The following is a 10181-nucleotide window of genomic DNA, read 5'->3' as shown; positions in this document are numbered from 1 at the left end:
TTTCTTTCTCATCTTTTTAATGACTTCTTGCTTTCTTCATGGATGATGCTCTTGATGTCACCCCCACAATTCTTCTGGTTTTCGGTCACTGGTGTTCAATGCATCAAATCTATTCTTTAGATGGTCTCTAAATTCAGGAGGGATGTATTCAAGGTCATATTTCGGCTCTCATGGACATTTTTTAAAATTGTCTTCATCTTTAAGTTGAACTTTCTTATGAGCAGTTCATGGTCTGTTCCACAATCAGCTCCTGGCCTTGTGGCTGAAGATACTGAACTTTTCCATCACATTTTGCCACAGATGTAGTCAATCTGATTCCTGTGTACTCCGTCTGGCGAAGTCCATGTTTATAGCTGCCGTTTGTGTTGTTGAAAAAAGGTAGTTGCAATGAATAAGTCGTTGGTCTTGCAAAATTCTGTCATGCGATCTCCGTAGTTATTTCTGTCACCAAGGGCAAATTTTCCTACTACCGGTGATTCTTGTTTCCAACTTTTGCATTCCAATCACGGTGCTAAGCAACACATCTTGATTACATGTTTGGTCAATTTCAGACTGTAGAAGTTGATACAAATCTTCAGTGTCCTCATCTTTGGTTTTGGTGGTTGGTGCGTAAATATGAATCATAGCAGTGTCAGGATTTAGACACCCAGAAAGAATCTGACGAGACCAAGACTCACGTTCGAAGAAGAAAGTTTGTTGACAGAAATAATCTGCCAGGATGCCCATGAAACTGGCGCAGCAGCCAAGGCAGCAGAAAGGCAGGTTCATGTATTTCAAAACCTAGAACTAGTTGGGGATGGAAATTTACTCATGCACAGGTGGCAGCCTACTTATGCTGACAAACTGTTCTGTTGTGGTTAGGGGTGGTTGTGGGAGTGGTGTTCAGGGAATGGAGAGGTTTAAGTTTCTGTTTCCCCAAAATGGGCTAGTGACCAGAAATGAGATGGAGGAACTTAAAGGGACATACAACATGGAGGAACTTAAAAAGGAGATACCTATCGAGTAGTATTAGTGGGTCTTCCTTGTGGGCGTATGGGTATTATTCTATCCCTGACAGCATTATACTTCAGGACAGATCTCGAAACATCCTGTGATTATGAATGCCATGGCATTCCTCTTCAATTTGCCATATGGTTGTCGGATTCAAAATGCCCGTCCATTTCAGCTCACTAGTGCCTAGGCCATCAATCTTTACGAGTTCCGTTTCTTTTCTGACAACTTCCAATTTTCCTAGATTCATACTTTGTACCTTCCATGTTCCAATTATTTATGGATTTTTGCAGCTGTGTCTCCTCAATTTGAGTTGTGCCATGTCAGCAAATGGATGTCCTGAAAGACTTACTTTATCCGTATCATGAAGGTTGGTTCTACTCTGATGAGGCAGCTCTTTCCCAGTCCTATTTTGAGTGCCTTCCGACCCAAGGGGCTCCTCTTCCTGCACTGTGTCGGACAATGTTTCCAGTAACGTATCAGACTGTTTCTGCTATTCATAAGGCTTTCACTGGCCAATTTTTGAGAAATGGATGGCCTTCTCCTCTTTCCTAGTCTGTAAGCTGCATTGATACCTGTGCACCACGTGCAATTCCACTGGCATCTGAAACACCAGGGGCACAGCCGCAAGCCCCACAGCAATGTGCAAGCCCCGCAGGATGACAGACTGACAGACAAGTTTGTCTCCCTTAGCTGTTGGCAACCTGTGCCCTCCCCTTACCCAATTCCTACCTGGAACCTGCCACTTTGTGGTCCCTAGCCACTCCCTCCCTTTCCTGGCTCCAGGGGGCTTGGGGCCTAGCCTTGCCTTCCACCCCTTTTTACCCAGATATCCTGCTGCTTCGGAGTTCCCCGGCAGGCTTAGAGGGTGGAATAAGGAATTGTTTCAGGAATGGAAAAAACATAAGGGAGTCCCTTTATGTTGGTATCCCTCATCTGCAGAGAAGTGAAAGGACATCTAGGTACGTGACCCACAGGCCTCAGGGCAACAGAGAAATCAGCCCCCAGCTGGCTGTCAGATGGTGAGCCGGGCAGTGGGATGCGACAAATCCAGCAAGTGGCAAGGTTATGCCCAAAGGCAGTAACAGCATTTGGAAGCAGCACTGGGGTATCTGGGGGTTCATCGGAGGCATCCCCAGTAGGGAGGCATCCCCAGCAGGGCTAAGGTGGCCGACCAAACGCCCATCAGCATCACTGTGGTCCCCTACACCCAGCAGACCAAACAGGTTTTACCCAAGGGAGGGGCAGGGTCCCAGCAGGACCAAATGTCAAGGTTACTGACAGAACGGTTGAGGACACACGTAAGCCAGCAGCCCAAAAAGGGACTCACGGTTACCTCAGTCCCGTTACTTATGTGTATCTTTTATGGGTTCACAGGTGTGTTGCTCCACAGGCAGGGACTGGCATTCCTGGATGGAATTAGGAAGGATTTTATTCTAGATGCAGTCCTGTTTTTTGTTTGTTTGTTTTTATTGTGACTGGATGAAAAGTTTATAGAACAAATTCATTTTCCACAAGCAGTTCACATACATTTTGTCTCATGACATTGATGGCCATCTCCCACAATGCAACAGCTCTCCTCCCACTTCCCATAGTTACCTCTTCCGGGTGTCCTTCCCTCCGTGCACTCCTGCCCCCTGAGCTGTGCAAACACTGCCCTTCTATTCTCCTAGGACTGATCTCTCCACGGAGTGCATCTACGTATGTAAATGTTCAGCCCATATGCCTATTGTTTGAAGCCACAAGAGTGGGTTCAATTGCAGACCTGAAGGGCAGCCAGGGGCCACAGTCTCAGGGGTCCCAGCAGTGGAGCCATGGTTTTATCCCTCGTAGTTTTACAGCTTCAGGAGCGGGTAACGTAACTTGATAGTCTCTTCCACTGTCAGCTTAACTTCAGGTGGGATGTCACTCAGCTGCCGGCTTCCTAAGGGACAGAGTCAAAGACGGCCTCTGAGCTGCTGACAGAGCTAGTGGCTGCAAGATCCCGAGAACGTCCTGCCCAACAGTGGTCGTGGTGGACACTGGCACCATCAAGAAAAGGGCGAGAGTGATTTTTCCCAAGGGCACAGAGGGTTTTGTGAGCCTTTTATTTTGGGGTCTTCCTTCCACCCTGCAGGGCAGTCAGTTACTTGGTATGGCTTTTCTAGCCCGTCTTTCTAACTCCCACTGGATTACGGGGTTGCTGTTGTTGTTATGTGCTGTTGAGTCAAACCAACTTACAGCGACCCCTCCTTGGGTTTCCTAGGCAGTATCACTATGGAAGTAGATTGCCCCATCTTCCTTCCGAAGATTATGGGGTAGGGCCATGCAAATAAGGTATATAGAGCTCTGATGTTGAGATTGGTTAGTTTTGTCACTCTGCCAGGCTTAAAATGAGCCCTCCAAGGTAGTGCCTAAGGCATTTGACTGGTAAGTAGAAGGCTGGTGGTTCAAACTCACCAGCCACTCCTCAGAGGGAAGGTTGGGCAATCTACTTCTGTAGTGATAGTGCCTCGGAGACCCAAGCGGGGGTTGCTAGGAGTCGAGTCGACGGCAGTGAGCTTGTTTTTTCCCAGAGGCCATCAAGAGAGGAGAGGGGTTGAAGTGGAGTGCACCCTTGGGCCTGAGATGGCAGCAGTGGATCCGAGAGGCATGGGAGTAGCAGGGCTACCCGGCCGCCAGAGCGAGCGCCAAGTGCCACCGGGCAGCTGTTTGCTGGTGCAGTGGGTGCACCTAGGTGAGCCTATCAGCCAAGCTCAGAGAGCTTTCTAACACTTGCCTGGTCAGAGAGAGGCCAGGCCAAGTCCGAGGGCCAGAGAGGTGTGTCTGAGGACACAACAGCGAGAAGACTGTCCTGAGCAAAGAATTGTATCCTCAGCGTGTTCCTGAACCTGAATTGTAGCCTTAGTTTCCTAATAAACCCCATAATCGTGAATATTGTCTGTGAGCTGTGTGGCCACTGCAATGAATGGTCAAACCCAGTAGAGAAGTAGTGAGTCCCATAGGAGGGACAGTTGGTGCCAGAATTGGTAAAAGGCTGGAGGATGGTGGCATGTCTGGCCTGAGGGTGGTTCTGTCTCCCTCCTGTGAAGTTAGCCTCTGTGACCTGTTTGCGCACCCCAACGAAGTTCGTTCAGGCAGAGGACCGGAACTGAACAGGACCAATCAGAAGGCTCTGAAATTTATTTAAAAACCTAACGGAGATACCTGCTATGTCCAAGGCCACTGCAGGCCTCTTCTGTCCTCTCCGGGACCGAGGACAGTATCTCTGCCAATAGCCTTCCCTTCTGCATCAGGGACAGGTGGTTTCTGGCTGCTGAGGACACCTGTGACTTCAACGGCCCTAAGAGTAGCAGCTCCCAGGCTCATCAAGGGGGAGGGCATGGGGTGGTCCCGAGATGTACCCGACACCCGGACAGCGGCGGCCGCAAGCTCAGCCTGCCTTTTCTCCTTCTCCTCTGCTGCGTTTCTGTCACTGAGCACAGGAAATGCCACATCCATTAACTGATTAAGGAGAGTCTGGCGTCCCAGGGCCAATTCCTTTATTGTCCTGCGAAAACCGGGAGCAGATGCCCCGAGAAAATGGGCGGCCGAGGTGACTGGTCCACGGTGGCGTATTTCCTAATGGCCTCATTTACTCTGGGGGTTGGCATAAAGTGGGGGCTTCCCAGTCACCTCTTTAACGCTGTCTTATCTGACTGGTTTGTTTACGCATCTTTTTACTCCTCCAACAATATAAAGTAACATGCCCCCTGCCGTCAGTCCCACCGGGGATCTATCCCACATGGCCACTCGTCTTATAGGAAACCCGGTTGGCTGCTGAATGCAAATGGTACCCCCAAATGACTGAGCAGCCACCCAGACGTGGCTTCTGTTCCTGACCGGCAGCAGCGGGATAGGACAGAAACGTCTTTCCAGGCGAGGGTCCTCAGAATACTGACCCAAGCATTCTCCGCAGCTGTCAATCCTGTACGGAAAAAGGAACACACATTCTAATGGTTCCCTGGGCCCACCTGCAACTTCTTGTACCGGGCTCCTGACTGGATGTCGGCAAGCACAGGAGGACAGGAAGGGCGGCGGCGGCAGCGGCAGGGGAGCCTGCCCTTCTGCCTACACGAGTTTAGAAGACCCAGAGGCGGCAGCCGTTGCCCATGGGGCAGGAGGGCCTGAAAGAGATGGTCCCGGCGCTGTATTGTTCTGCACGAGTTTTACCTTTCTCTGGGTCTTCCTGCAGGGTCCTAAGGGTTTAGTTATGTATATGTACATAGGCCTTCAGACCTTGTTCCCTGTCTCGTACAAAAGATCTAACTGCAGAACAGTGTTGGCATCCACCTCCTTCAGGGCAAGTGCCTCCACGGGAAAGCAGGCAGCGGTGACAGCAGCCTCGGAAGTCCCCTTGGTCATTTTCTTCAAGAGGCTGTGGGCGCCCCACGTGCTTCTGAGACCTCTCTAGGGCCCTGGGTCAGGGAGGACATATGACCAGTCCTGTGGGTTTGGCGTCCTGAACCCAGCACCCTCTCCATTCTTCATATGTAAGGAGAAGAGTGGGCTTCCTGAAGAGAGAAATACAACTATGTCCCTCTATCAACTTCCCAATCCTCGGATGAGTCCCGAGACCTTATTATGTCATGACTCTTGGATCTCATCATGTCCCAACCTGCTTTTCCCTGATATGGGCCCAGAGACAGGACAAGCTGCTCAAAGGCACAGGCTCGGCTGACGTGATGTTACGTTCCACGAGCCAAAAATACTGCTTTTACAAGGTCAGGTTTCCATTCAGTCTGACTATAATTTGGACTTCAGTTATCAAATGGAAGACTAATCTGACAGGCCACTACATAGCAAACAAGACTAGCAAAAAGTCAAGTTTCATTTTGTGAAAAGCTGGAGAGAGAAGACTGGACCATGTACCATGGCTGCCAAAGGCAACGCTGAGGAGCCCCCCAGCAGCCCCCAGGCCATGTGAAGGAAAAGAGACAGCACTTCAGAGTCCACAGGGAAACAAAGGCGAGTGAGAGAGAAGCAGCCGTCCTCAAGCTCAAGAGAGGTGAGAACATTAAACTTACCACCGGAGTGAGACGCCACATCTGTGGTACCTCAATTTCCCCTCCTGGCTGGCTTGCCACGAACAGTGTAACTGGTCCTAGGATTTCGTTACCCAGGAGAGGTCTTGAAGTAGGTTCTTGTGTTCACTTTGGAAAGAATTCAAGACACCACACGCTCACAGACACACCACAATTCGCAGTAGGTGATCTATTAAGCAAAAGTAGACTCTTGGGGGTAGAGAGAGGGCTCAGCCCTCTAGTGTTGTTTCCAGAGCCACCAAGGGAAACGCTAACGCCAAGCAGGTTAAAAAAAGATGCACCCAGAGACTGAGCCCCGAACAAAGGCCACATGGGGCTTTTTGGGGTTCTTCTTCCGGGGTATTCGGGGTAAAAGGGTGATTGGTTACTTGCAAAAAGATGCTAGCTGGCAGTTTTCAACTTTCCAGAAATCATTGGAGTTATCGGGTGTGGCTCTTTTGATCCCAGAGTGGTAAACCCACGGAGTGATGCCTTCAACCTTGACTGCCGTGGGGGTTAAGGTGACAGTTATGTGTTCCCTTCCAGTTAGGTTTGGCGGTTCCAGTCCTTCACCCACACCCAATCCCCCGGCTGGAATGGGTGTACAGGAGAAAAAAGGCTTACTGGGAGGGTTTCTGCCACCCATTTAGATACCTGCGCCGACACTATACCTAGTGCTTTTTAGTTCATTACTAACTTCTGTCTCATCCTTTTCCCTGGGTGTTCCAGGCGTGGAATGAAGAGGTGGGGGCCTGGCAAAAAGGATTTCATAGGGGGAGTGCCCTGTAGGTTTTCGCGGGGAGCCCCTGATTTTTATTAATACCACAGGAAGGGCTTGTGGCCAGGTTAACTGTGCTTCTTGGTAGAGTTTACTGAGTCCAGCTTTTATAGTCCTGTTCATGCATTATACTTTGCCTGAACTCTGGGGTCTATAAGCAGTTATGTAGTTTCCAATTTATGCCCAATACCCAAGTTGTTTCTTATACTACTTCTGCTATAAATACTGGTCTATTGTCTGATCCTACGTACAAGTGAAGTCTGTATCTCAGGATGATTTCTCATAACAAGGTTCGTGTTACTCTTCTAGCTTTTTCCTACCAAGTTGAAAGGCTTCTCCCCATCCAGAATAGGTGCACGCCATCACTTGAAGACAGCAATCACCCGACTCTTGGGTAGCTCAGTGAAATCCACCATCAGATTCTCAAAGGGTGCAGCTCTCACTGACTGGATGCCAGGAGGTGGCGAGGGACCTTGCCGAGGATTGTTTTTCCAACAAGTCACACAATGCTAGCTGATTCCTTTTGCAAGTATTGCAAGCCGAGGGATGCAGAAATACTTTCCCAGTAGTTGTTCCATGCCCTCGGCCTAAATGAGCAGCTGAGTGGAAGTTGATCAGGGAGCGGTCAGTAGTCCAGGGATTACTATTCTTCCATCGGGCAGGTGCTGTTACCCAGTTTTATTGTGCTTGGCCTTCTTGTCGCAGCCACTGGTTTTCCCCTTGTGAATATGCTGGGCTGACTTCCAGCATCCAAGGGGGGAGAGATGTGGTGGTTACGGCTTCCATTAGTTCCCTGGCTGCTCTTAACTCACTTGCCTGTTCTTGGGGCTATGGGTTGGGTTACCACTGAGTGTTTGCCCGTGTCTACAAGAAGTCCATAACCCTTCCCCCACCTCAACTTGGACTGTGGGTTTGGGGGTGGGGGGTGGCAGTGGCAACCGGACCCGGTCGGTCTCAGTTCTCGAAGAGTTTTAATCGGTGGTGCTGAATAGAGCAGTGTTTTCCGCTGGCCTGGGGCCCTTTGCTGTCGTTTCTGTGGACACTCGTTTTCCCAGCGCCCTTCTCCTTGCAGCAGGCATGCTGCTCTTGATCTGGGGGAGGCGCTCCCTCCCTGCTGCTTCTGTGTGCAGCTTGCTTGGTTCTCCCTGTTGTTAGGTGGGCCCGGCCTGCGCTGGGTGAGTGACGCTTCAGAGGTCTGCTTTCTTCTTCATTTTCTGGTCTGCCTCGCACTTTGCCTCCTGGTCTCGGTTTATGAAGACTTTGCCATTTCCAGGAGTTGGGAGGAGTTCATGCCTCCAAACCTTCCAGCTTTTCGAGTTTTTGGCGGTTATTTCCTGTGCTGATTCACGAAGGCAGGGCTGACCACCCTTTGGTTTCCTTGGCTCTGGGTCAAATCGGTGTAAAGTCTACATGCTTCACAGTCTTTCATAGAAAGCGCTGGGGCTTTCCCCTGGGTCCTGCACAACTTCAGTCACCTTGTTGATGTTCATTGCCTTCTGGCCACCTCCTCGTAGCCCCTGCAGGAGTGGTGCCCGGTAAGTCTCCAGGTTCCAAAGGCCTCTTCTCTTATTCGAGTCCCAATGGGGATCCTCATCTGGGAGGCACCTCAGGGCACTACCTGTGCATTCCCCTCTGTCCACCGGGCGGCAGCTTATAGCACCCGCCTCCGCTCCTCACTATTAAAAAGCGTGAAAAGTTGGCGACAGCCTGCCCAGGTGGAATTATGGGTTTGGAAGACAGATTGCATGAAATCCATTAAAGCCTGGGGTTTCTCAGTACACGGTGGGGTATGGTGCTTCCAGCTGAGGAGATCGGTGGTACTGAATGGTTGATAAAGCAGGGTGTGCTGCCCCCCTTGAACATGACTGTCTTGAGTCCACAAAGGTGGGTGGGTGTCCTTGTCTCCCGGAGTGGCATCTGTACGGCCAAGCAAAATGAGTAGGGCAGTCCAATCACAGTTGGGGTTGCAGACCCCAAGCTGGCAGCAGGAAGTGAGGAAGACGTCGGGGTGTACAGCCTGAGGGGAGCTGGCCCTGGGCTAGTCCCCACCAGAGTTTTTAAGCCCGGGTCGGTAGTAGAGTCAGGCAGGAGTTGGGGTGGTGTCTGCGGCCAGAGGGTCTTCAAAGACGGGGACACTGGGGCATAAGGGGAGGTGCCAGCTCCTCCGGTGCCTCTTGGAGAACGGGGGGGGGGGGCCTTGAGAGCTCAGGCAAAGCAGAAGGCGGAGCTTTAGCTTTCTGTTCCCCCTTTTGGCAGTGGCTCTGAGAAACCATCACCCGGCTAACTGGCCCTGGAAGCCACAGGGGTGGACTGGTAACCAACCGAAGCCAGGGGTCTATGTAAAGGCATTGATCCAGGTGGCCAGGGTCCCCAGGCACCACCAGCCAGACCCTCATCAGTTTTTCTTTGATCCAGTGTTCCCTCTGGTGGCCACTCAACCTGGAAAGTCAGCCATTTTAACTCACACAGGATTCTGATTCTCACTGCCTGCATCTTTACTCCATGATCTTGTGCACCAAATCCCTTTTAAAATTCTTTTAACTTGGGGTTAAAGAACGAGTTCCTTCTTGACTCTGAGCCCCTCCCACTTTGGCACAACACAGTCACCAGGCGCTTTCCCAGGTCGGTGTGAGCCCCTGACCCAGAGGTCCTGCTGAGCTATCGGCTGACCCATCACCCTGAGCTGTATGAGGATCGCCACCCATCGGTCCCACCCTTGTTCCCAGCTTCCTGATCCCTTAGAGTCTCGATGAGTGAAGACACATGTCCCGTCCCGCGGAACAGTCAACCTAGGACCTGGAGGAGGGGGTGGAAATGGAAGGGACAAGAGACGCGAAGAATGGAGACAAGTCGAAAGCCCGATCAAGTCTCGTTTATTGAATTTCAAACAAATACTTATATATGGTAAAGTAAAGGGTCAGGATCAAGGAATGGGGTGATGTGACGTTGCTGCTGACGGTGAAATAGGGAAACCTATAAAAAATAGATACGTGGCAAGAGGCGAGTAAATTTCAAAGTGCTGAATCACTTCTATACAGAAGTAAAGGCTCAAGACAGGTCTCGGAACTCAGACTTAGGTCTGAAGATGTCCAACAGGCCCAAAACAAAGAAGGGAAGTATTGTGACCTTGTTAAGATGAATAGAATGCCATGGTGCGGCTCTCTCAGGTCCCCCCTTTATATTTTAACAATGGCAAACAGCACTTTCGGAACCGTGCCTGTCTTAGGTTGGGGCTTACATGTTTCAATCATTGGATACACCAGTGTCATAGACTGGGCTCCTGTCTTAGGTTGGTAGGGTTGCTAATGAAACTTTTTATAGCCCTCTTACCCATCATTGACTACCCGGTTCAGCTCCAAGCAGCTGTTATC

Source organism: Orycteropus afer, unplaced genomic scaffold, assembly GCF_000298275.1.
Source record: "Orycteropus afer afer isolate SDZICR_OR568_19922 unplaced genomic scaffold, OryAfe1.0 scaffold00061, whole genome shotgun sequence".
In the NCBI taxonomy this organism is placed as follows: Eukaryota; Metazoa; Chordata; class Mammalia; order Tubulidentata; family Orycteropodidae; genus Orycteropus; species Orycteropus afer.
The sequence above is the reverse complement of the archived record's forward strand: the minus strand, read 5'-3'. Positions refer to the sequence as shown.